At 39.8% G+C, this 9,331-nt stretch overlaps 1 pseudogene across 1 annotated transcript; it reads left to right on the top strand.

Annotated features, from left to right (window-relative positions):
• Positions 1–2,132: 2,132 nt before the first annotated feature.
• Positions 2,133–7,811, top strand: LOC145487978 (uncharacterized; annotated as a pseudogene). The gene is made up of 4 exons (XR_014049467.1): positions 2,133–2,522; positions 5,482–5,871; positions 6,559–6,615; positions 6,965–7,811. The product of XR_014049467.1 is annotated as an uncharacterized LOC145487978 (transcript).
• The last annotated feature ends 1,520 nt before the right edge of the window (positions 7,812–9,331 follow it).

Below are 9,331 nucleotides of genomic sequence, written 5' to 3'. Positions count from 1 at the left end.
GCAATAAGAATCTCGTTGTCGTTTAGAAACGAAACGCCTCTTGGGTATTTAACTTGCCCAGAATTTGCTCCTTTACTACCAGGCTTATTTAAACATTTACCATCTCTATCGAATACATAAACGCAGCGACGAATTGACGAATGAGGTCTCATCATGTTTTGGAACTTCAGTTTCACGTAACACTTCAAATCGCTGCTTCAAAGTTTCCTTGTTGCTCATGATATCCGAGCTTGAGCTTCTTTCTACCAGATTTTTAGCAGACTCGACCGCTTGCTCCATTTGTTTCAGCAGAGACTGAGCTTCCTGGATGGCAGAGTTAATTCTCTCGAGCCTCGTTACGCGTGATGTCTCGAGTGATACAATCAGCTCAGTCGCGTTCGCGCTCTCGAATCCCCTCGATCACTTGCTCAGCAGCTTGCGAGACCTCGCGTTTAGCAGTTGCGACTTCTGAACAGCCTCGTCACTTATCGTTTGCATTCTTAAACAAGAACTGAAAACCTGGCTGAAAGAAAATAAACAAATGAAAATTAAATTCAGCTATCTTTGGTTATAATGAATATTTTTAGAATTAAATCTTGGAAGAATAATATGTAGGTATGTCATCATCACGCAGGGTTTTACTTAAATCGCAGTTTGCACTCAGACAGTGGAAAGCTTGGGTCTGTAAATTTTAATCAACAAGATTTTGTCCCTGACACTGGATCTTTCTAAATAGATAAAGCGATATATGTCATCCGGGTTTTACTTTGAATCGAGAGAAACTTGTTTGGATGGGAAAGTTGGCGCTCGTGGCCATGGAACAGTTTTGCAGCTGAGCTTTGTTTGGTTACACAATCGCATAAGGAGTCCACAAAAAAGGGATGCCACCAATAGAAATAGTAAAAACAAAGATGGTACAACGTTACACCTGTAGTTGTCGTTGTGTTTAGAGGTCAAACATCCTAAGTTTTTAATTTCTTTGAGTGGAAACAGGCCAAATGAACATATGTCTGCTTCTTTCTATTCAAGGTTTAATTTCCCTAGCTATTGTCCACTTGAATAAACAAACCAACATTGAAAATAAATAGGAACGCAAGTTTGTTCTAACGGACACCACAGCGAGCACACAATCTTTTTCAGGAGGATGAGAGTATAAATAAAGAAATGAAAAAGAATGAATAGTTTACCTTTGTCTCCTGTTGCCATCTCTAAGGCCACTCATAGCTAATTTACTGTAATACATACCAGTTAGTAGTATACATTATTTGCAAAATAATTCGGACATTTTATTTCTGACGTATGATTTACGGACACCCTTTATCTCATTTCGGACAAATTTTGGACCAAAAATTTTCGAACACTTTACTGAAGCTTAGCATGGTAAATTTACGCCTACAAAACACGAATTAGACTGAAACAACACCTGTGAAAATGATAGCTTTCATGCACTGTCAAGGTTTCACAGATACACCGACGAGAAAATAACACAAATTCTATCAAGTTGATACGTAACTCAAACAGTGTCTCAACTAGAGTTCGCTCCATAAAGATATCTAAGAGCTTTGGAGCTACTTAAAAGTTTATACTGTACTGTAAATGTTTTGGACGTTTAAAATTCCGGACAGTTATGTTTTCGGACACTTAATTTTTTCCCAAATTAAGAACGTCCCAAATTAAAATCGTCCGAAAGTTTTTGTAAGTAATGTACTGTAATACGTACCATATGGACGAACAGTCAGATCATACAAGACTAAAACGTGAAACGGGCCACAAATGTAACCGTTAGACGTAAATGGAAAGTTTTAACCGTTAGCTGTAAAAAAAAAAAAAACAGTTAATATTTTTAGCCACGAAAGTGGAAATCTCAAGATCTCAAGTCAAGCCTTTTTTGTGTCTTGTTTTTTGTCTTTCTATGGTGAATGTGGCGGGAATCTATTTGTCACGCGAGCTTGGGTGAACCAAGTCACGTGCCGAACATCCCCGTATAGGGACGGAAGTTCAAATTCACGGTCTCGATTGAGCGTCGGGAACTGGCACAGAATTTCCAAGGCCCCATGAATTATCCTTCTGTAGTTGTTTTCCTCTCTAGCTACAGCCACCTTACTCTCTTCCAACTTGTGGCCAACGCCCCTAAGATGTTCTCCAACGGTGGAAAGTGTCAATAGATAAGTTTTACAGTAATGAAAATAAATTTTTAACTTTTTACAAACAATGAAGATTAATTTTTAACTTGTTAAAAGAACGTAATTAACTAAGCTCGATTGCTAGGCCTTTGTTTTGCTGCTTAGCCGCGTCGTCGACATTTAGTTCAAATATTTGAGCTTCTCACGGACGAGAAACAACTCTTTGTAAATACATTCAATAACAGCTTCCCGGGTAACTTGTGTATATACATAACTGAATCCACACACACTAAATTAATTTTGAGTACAACAGCAGCAGACAGCTTGATACAAACCCCTCGTTTCAGATACGGATGGCGTTCTTCCATTTACTGAGGGTAGTCCTTGTGGGAGTTTTAATCCCAGTGACCAGATCTCAAGGTAATTCAGTTGGTGGTTTAAACTCAGTAACACTCGAGGGATAAATTTCCATGTACAAAATTTTCCGATAAACAATATTGTTAACAGTGTACTGTTAGCTTCTGCAGTTAGATGTGCCGTAATAAGATTTCATTTTATAGATCCCACGGCTTTCGTGAAAGTTTTGTTCCGTGCAGGAGCACATGATTGTCCAATACTCAGCTCGCCCAATGATTTCAAAAAGGGCGTCTGACATCACAAAATCAACTGGGGATGCCACAAAATAACATAGGGAGACCACAAAATAACATAGGGAGACCACAAAATAACACAGGGAGGCCACAAAATAACACAGGGAGACCACAAAATAACACAGGGAGACCACAAAATAACATAGGGAGACCACAAAATAACATAGAGACATCACAAAATCGCATGGTGATACTACCAATCGAATCAGTTAATTTTGCCCGGATATTATAACCCCCCTAACTCAAAATGGCCAAAAATATTTTATCGTCAAATTAGAAATAAAGATGGTTTCTTCTCTTTCTAAAAAGGAAGAAATCAAAAAAATGTATTTTTATTCAGCTTGAATGAGTCAAATTAATTTTTTTAAAACCAAAATATTTGACGCACAAATGGTAAAGGAGAGCGAGCAAAAAAATACGTTCGTTTTCTTTTCAAAAAGAAACAAAACAGCCAAAAAATCAAACTTAATTTTTAATTGCAAACAAAGGCTTGAACACAGTAAATGGTTTGAACCCAGGAGTATCAGTAGTTCGTATAGTGTGATTGTCCGTGTGAGTGTAGTTCTGAAAAGAACTGTTGTTGGTGACTGACGTTTCGACAACCTGAGCGGAAGTCATCTTCAGAGTCAAGTGAATAGTGTTTGTCAGTCGATGATGTTATAAGTCTGGTCCGTTGAACGTGATTGGTCAGTATAGCCATGACGGTATTGGCTGAAAGACTCGTGTAAAGTTTGTCATCAGTCATTGGTGGGTTTCGATCCGTCTATTGTTAATCAAGTAGGTCGGTTTTTGGTCCGTCTATTGTTAAGTCAGTCTGTTAGAAGTCTGTTTGTCGGCTTCGTTTCTGTCGTGAATAAGTCGTTTGTAAGGCGCCGGTAGTTGTTGACATCTGTTAAGAGGCGTTTGTTCTAGGTTAGTGTACCAGCTTTCCAGAGTCAGTCCTTGAAAATAGTTTGTACTGTAGGTTAAGCACTGAGCAGAGTCCCAGTCAATGTTGTGGTTTGTCAGTTGATGATGCACAGCAATGTGATTGTTGGCATCACCATTTCTCGTGGCTCGTTTGTGTTCAGTCAGTCTCGTGTTAAGGTTTCTGCCAGTCTCACCAATGTAGGAAGCCTGGCAGTCGGAGCATTTGATCTTGTAAACTGCTCCCTGTCTGTCGTTAGGTTCGTCTCTGTCTTTCACATTGGTCAGTAAGTGTCGTAACGTAGTTGTAGGTTTGTGGGCTACACGAATGTTGTAGGGCTGTAGGATCCGTGAGATGGTCTCAGAAGTGCCCTTAATGTAAGGTATAGTCACTGTAGTAACAGGTGTAGGGTTCCTGTTCGTAGCGTCAGCTTCAGTAGGTCGGTAAATGTTTCGTCTAATAAAGTCAGCGTTGTAGTTGTTTTTGTGAAAAACACGTTCAAGGTATCTGTTTTCGTCACGTAGGCTGTCCGGTGTGTCACAAACTAATTGCGCTCGTCTCGTCAAAGTCTTTATAGTCGTGGCTTTGTGAGAAGTCGGGTTGTAGGATGATTCGTCAAGTAATCTGTCGGTATGCGTCGGTTTTCTGTACACTGTCGTTCGTAGTTCGTTGTTGTCGCGGCTTACCAAACAGTCTAGAAAAGGAAGTTTTCCATTTTCTTCGATCTCTTTAGTAAACTGGATGTCGGCGTTCTGTTCGTTTAGGTGGTCGTGAAAATCGTCAATTGACTTTTCAGAACTACACTCACCCGGACGATCACACTATACGAACTAAAGGCTTGAATCATTGTCAAGCTGAGTTTTTGTTCTGATAAAATTATAATTGTCTTTCTTTCCATCACCTAAGCTTCAACAAACTTGATTCGCTTTATACATTTTCGACATCACTAAATGGAACCCAGCTGTTGAATTCAACTATTTTTTGATTAAATATTTAGGTTATTTTTCTTGTTTAGACAATATTTGAAACTCGCTCCTTTGTTTCTTTCATTCAAAAACATGATGCTGAAATAATCACCTTTAACCGAATCGAGGTGTTGAATTTGGTTGTTGTTAAACGAAGAGAGGGAAGATTGCCTTTCCATTCTTGAGGAGGTGCATGTATACGCCAGTGGCAAGGACGGAGGAGGTCGCTAAAAGGACAGAAACGATAAACCTGTGTTTTTAAAGTCAGCAATTGCTTTTAAGGTCTTGCTGATACAGGAGCATAAAATGAAAAGGATTTTTTTCAAGCTGTGAAATATTTTACCACTGAACTTTTTCGGCTGACGGAGTTACTGTAGATACAATTCTGAACGCTTGTTCAATTTGGAAGAATTTCTACTTATGATGGCCACCCGAATATGATACTGTAGCCGGTCAACATTTCCTTCTAACAAGACCTGTTGGCTCATTAAGAAAAAAAAAAAAAAACCTTCAAAAATTATAAGTCCTAAATTGTCCTTAAATCGTTGGCGATAGAACGAAGTCTTCTCAAAAACAGTCGGTTTTTTTCAGGGGAATCTTTTTTTCTCTTTATTAACATTCCTGTTTTCAGTGACAGAACCCAATGCCTGGATACTATTCGACCTTTGTATACTAACTTTTGAGATATAAGATCAGGAGCCATAATCGGGGACCGTCCCCGATTATGGCTCCTGATAAGATACGATATTTTATTCGAGATAGGTCGCCTCAGCTTTTGGAAGAATAACTCATTTATTGGACCGGAGCAAATTAACGCAAGCTTTGCGATATATTTATATACTTTTTTTTTATTTTAGAATCATGTCCACAGGCTTGGATGTACCTTGAAGGCTTTTGCTACAAGTTCTCATCCCAGTCCTTAACCTGGGACGCAGCAAAAACCGCCTGTGAGAATATGGGGTCTATGCTAGCTGTGGTGGACTCAAAAGAAAAGCAAAACGGGATTGCAACCAAATTAAAAGGCCAAAATCATTGGATTGTTTTGGAAAGGGATCCTGAAGACACTTCACGTTGGCTGTGGGTTGACTGGTCACGACTTTGTAACGGTTGTGGTTACTGGAGTGCAGGAGAACCTAACAACTACAAAGGCAGATTTGAAGGTTGCGGTGAGATGTGGCCCTCGAAATCCGGACTTTGGAACGATGAAAGTTGTTCGACGAAACGCCGCTACGTCTGCCAAAAGAAGGGTTGATGCTATTCCCTTGTTAACAAAAGTTTCATGAGATTTAACCTTAAATATGATGAGAAAATTACTTTATTGTGATCATGATTGGCTAAGAGCAGGCTCGCGCGTTCGTAATTTTCTCAGTCATAGAATAAATGAGCAATCGTATGATCTATTCTGTTGAAGATAGTGAGCAGTATAGCGGCCTAGCAATGTGCTGTTGTTAACACAATGGCGGCCGCTTCTTCGCATTTTCGAAGTGTCTGTGAAGTGGCAAAGTTTTGCACGACTTATACATTTATACTAATAAAAACAATTAGATTATTCGCTCTCGATTTCTATACGTAATGGTTGACTCGGGCTGCGCCTTGTCAACTATCACGCGATAGAAATCTCAAGCTCATAACCTAGTTGTTAAATATACCCTTTCCCAGTTGCCGGCCTTAGTATCGGTTTCAAACGAGTCTTACCAAAATTGAAAAAAACAAAAACAAAAAAAAAACAAACAAAACAAACAAAACATTAAAATGAAAAAGTGTTTCATGATTTGCATTGTATTTAGGAAGTGAACAGAAGCGCAGAAATGAGATTTTTTCTGAAATAACACTGACCACATGGTTTTTATGTACTAGTCAGGAAAACAAGCAAAAAAACAAAAACAAAAAGAAAACACCCCTTATTTCACAATATTTATGATCGTATTTTTCAGCGTGTCCTAAAGTTGGACAGAGTGAAGACGAACCCTTGCGAGAGGAACTGGAGGAAGGTAAGTGAGAGTGAATGGGTTGCGAGTTGCTAGGCCTTTTTCTCTGAAAGCGTCAGGTTTCGCTTGCCACATATGTGTTTTAGAATAGCCCTTTTCACGGTTACCTTTGCTCATTTGCATTACAATAAAATCTAGCATGTATGTGAAGCAATTTCGGGCTATTTTGTAGTTTTAGCCCAAAATTGCCTCGCATTTACGTTGGATTACATTGTAATGCAAATGAGAAAAATTAACCGTGAAAAGGGCTATTCTACTGTAGAACGTTTCTGCAATTTGGCGTGGCCACAAGTTTGAAATCAGTTATGGCGCGTTTTCAAGCTAATATTATCTCTCGTTCCACGTTTTGCAGGCTCTGCACAAGTCAGCTGATTTTGATGGATGGACCGATTTACATAGGGGGCTTGTTTGTTAAGTTACATGCTTTTTAGGTAGTTTTGCAAAGGGGAATGTAAACGATAGCTTATAGACTGCAAGCAGTCTCTCTTTTGCTCGGAAATCTTAGGAAAGAACGCAAAACAAGTGAGCGTGCGAGCGCGACATGCGGCCGGCGAGCGGCGAAGCCGTGAGCCGCGAGTTGCGCGGCCGTTGGACGTCTTCCGACGCCCGCGGTACTTGCGGCTCACCGCTTCGCATGTCATGCTCGCACGGACCACTCACTTGTGTTGCGTTCCTCTTTTTGTTCTTCCCACGGAATTTCAAGCGAAAAAAGAGACTGCTCACAGTCTAGGAGCACACTCAAACAATGGGTTGCTTTGGAGATTTTCAGTGGGGTTTGCCTAGCAATAAATATTTGAAACGGTCAAAATTCGACTATTATTTTGTTTCTTGGACTAAGGAGTCTGGCCATCCTACAGAGTGAATTGATTTGAAGGTTACTTCCATGTTTAAAATTATCCACATACATTTTGTGTGGCACGTTAGAGATATCATCTCCTTGGTCGACTTAATACCGCTTTCTTGTTTTATGCCTTAAATCGTTTTCGCTAGGTCTTTTTCTTCCCCCTTCTTTTCTCCATAAAAAACCTGTTTTGGAATATTTAAAACTAGACAGTCGATAGCTATGGAGTTAGATAGCAACTGGACGCAGAGACACAAATTCGGCAATGTGCAAATAATGTGCGGGTAAGAGATTGTGAAGGTAAGAGAGTGAATCCCCCATATAGGCCTTATACCCAAGGTAATCCCTCTTAAGTTATTTTTAGAAAATGGTACCCAGTTTTTCTCTTTCTTAAAAAACATTCTGGTGACATTTAAACACGCAGAAAAGCTCAGAAACGCACCTAGTCTCCATTTTTTTTTTCGATAAAACAAATCTATAAGCCATTCGAAAAACTTCTAAAAAAATTTTTGGATTCGGTTTTCTGTGTCCAACGGAATCTCGAACACAGCACTAAAAACGCCGCCATTTTGCTTCACGGCGGAGTTTGAGGAGAATGGGTCCAGCGGCTATTGTGACGTCTACTCCAAGAAGGTTGAATCTTACGTTCACTCATTTCCTTCAGAATGGTGCAATACACATTCAAAAGTGTACCAAAACGCCGTCCAGAAGTGGAAGTTACATCTGGGATATTGCTGTTGCCGAGATATCTCAGATTTCAAGTCAATGACTTTCTCGTTCCCACAGCCCTTGTCGCTTCTCTTAGCCTGCGAGGTCTTGACACCACAAACGAAAGTCAGAGACGAATCTTTCTAATTGATTAATTCGAAAAGATGCCGGAATTGTTGGAGTCACAGAGTTTTTCAAAGGTTTGGAAATCAGCAGGCGATTAGCCTGCGAGCAGGCTCACTTTTGAGTCACGCACGCGAGCGTCACGTGAAGAGGCGCCAAGAAAGTCTCGCCTCGCGTTTGTGCTCCAACGTATGCCTGTGCAATATTAGGGGTGGTAAATGATAAATGCGAGACTTGGAGGCAAGACGAAGCTAGCTTTTTTTTTTTTTTTTTTTGACAACCCGAGACATTTTGACCTCATCTTCAACTGCGAGCTGGAAACGTTCAGGTTCTAAGATGTTCAGACTCCATTTACATGAAAAACCCAAACAAATCGGTACTTCGAGACTTACTTAGCCTTGCCAAAAATCGAGACTGCGATACGCACCTAACCACTAAAATTATGCAGACTGCGAGACCCGTAAAATTTGACTGACTGTTACCCACTCCTCAGTTTTGAAGATTTCCGTTAACGAAAATAAACTAACCGTGAACCGTACAAAAGCCAAAATATTAATCTTTAGCCGTAAAAGGTGCCACCACTCCATTGTGACCCTCCTACATACTTAATTCATATGGAAATAGTTAGAATTATGACGTTCTCTAAATATAGAGTATGTCTCTACACCTATTATTAAACATATCCTGTATGTTCTGAACTTCTATGAGCAACCACCAATGTTTTAGAAAAACTACTTCGTAACAATTGATAAGCCAAGATTCTTAGCTATAACAATCGATCTGCATCAAATATACATGCATGTTAACGATAAAAGGAAAAACTATGGAAAATGTTCTCTGAAGCATCGTGGGGCTATTGTATTGAAGAGTTTACAAGTTGATCTTAAGGCCGCCGCGGATGCAAAATCTTACAGAATCTTACCGGGAGGATGCTCTGAAAATCATTGCTCAGGGGTGTGCCGCTGGGACACTAAAGCCTTTACTTTTTACTGAACCATGATCAACTTGATTTTACAACCCTGTTCTAAACCAGGCATCAAAAACCAC

This window comes from Orbicella franksi, chromosome 5 (genome assembly GCF_964199315.1).
Source record: "Orbicella franksi chromosome 5, jaOrbFran1.1, whole genome shotgun sequence".
Taxonomy (NCBI): domain Eukaryota; kingdom Metazoa; phylum Cnidaria; class Anthozoa; order Scleractinia; family Merulinidae; genus Orbicella; species Orbicella franksi.
The sequence above is the reverse complement of the archived record's forward strand: the minus strand, read 5'-3'. Positions and strand labels throughout refer to the sequence as shown.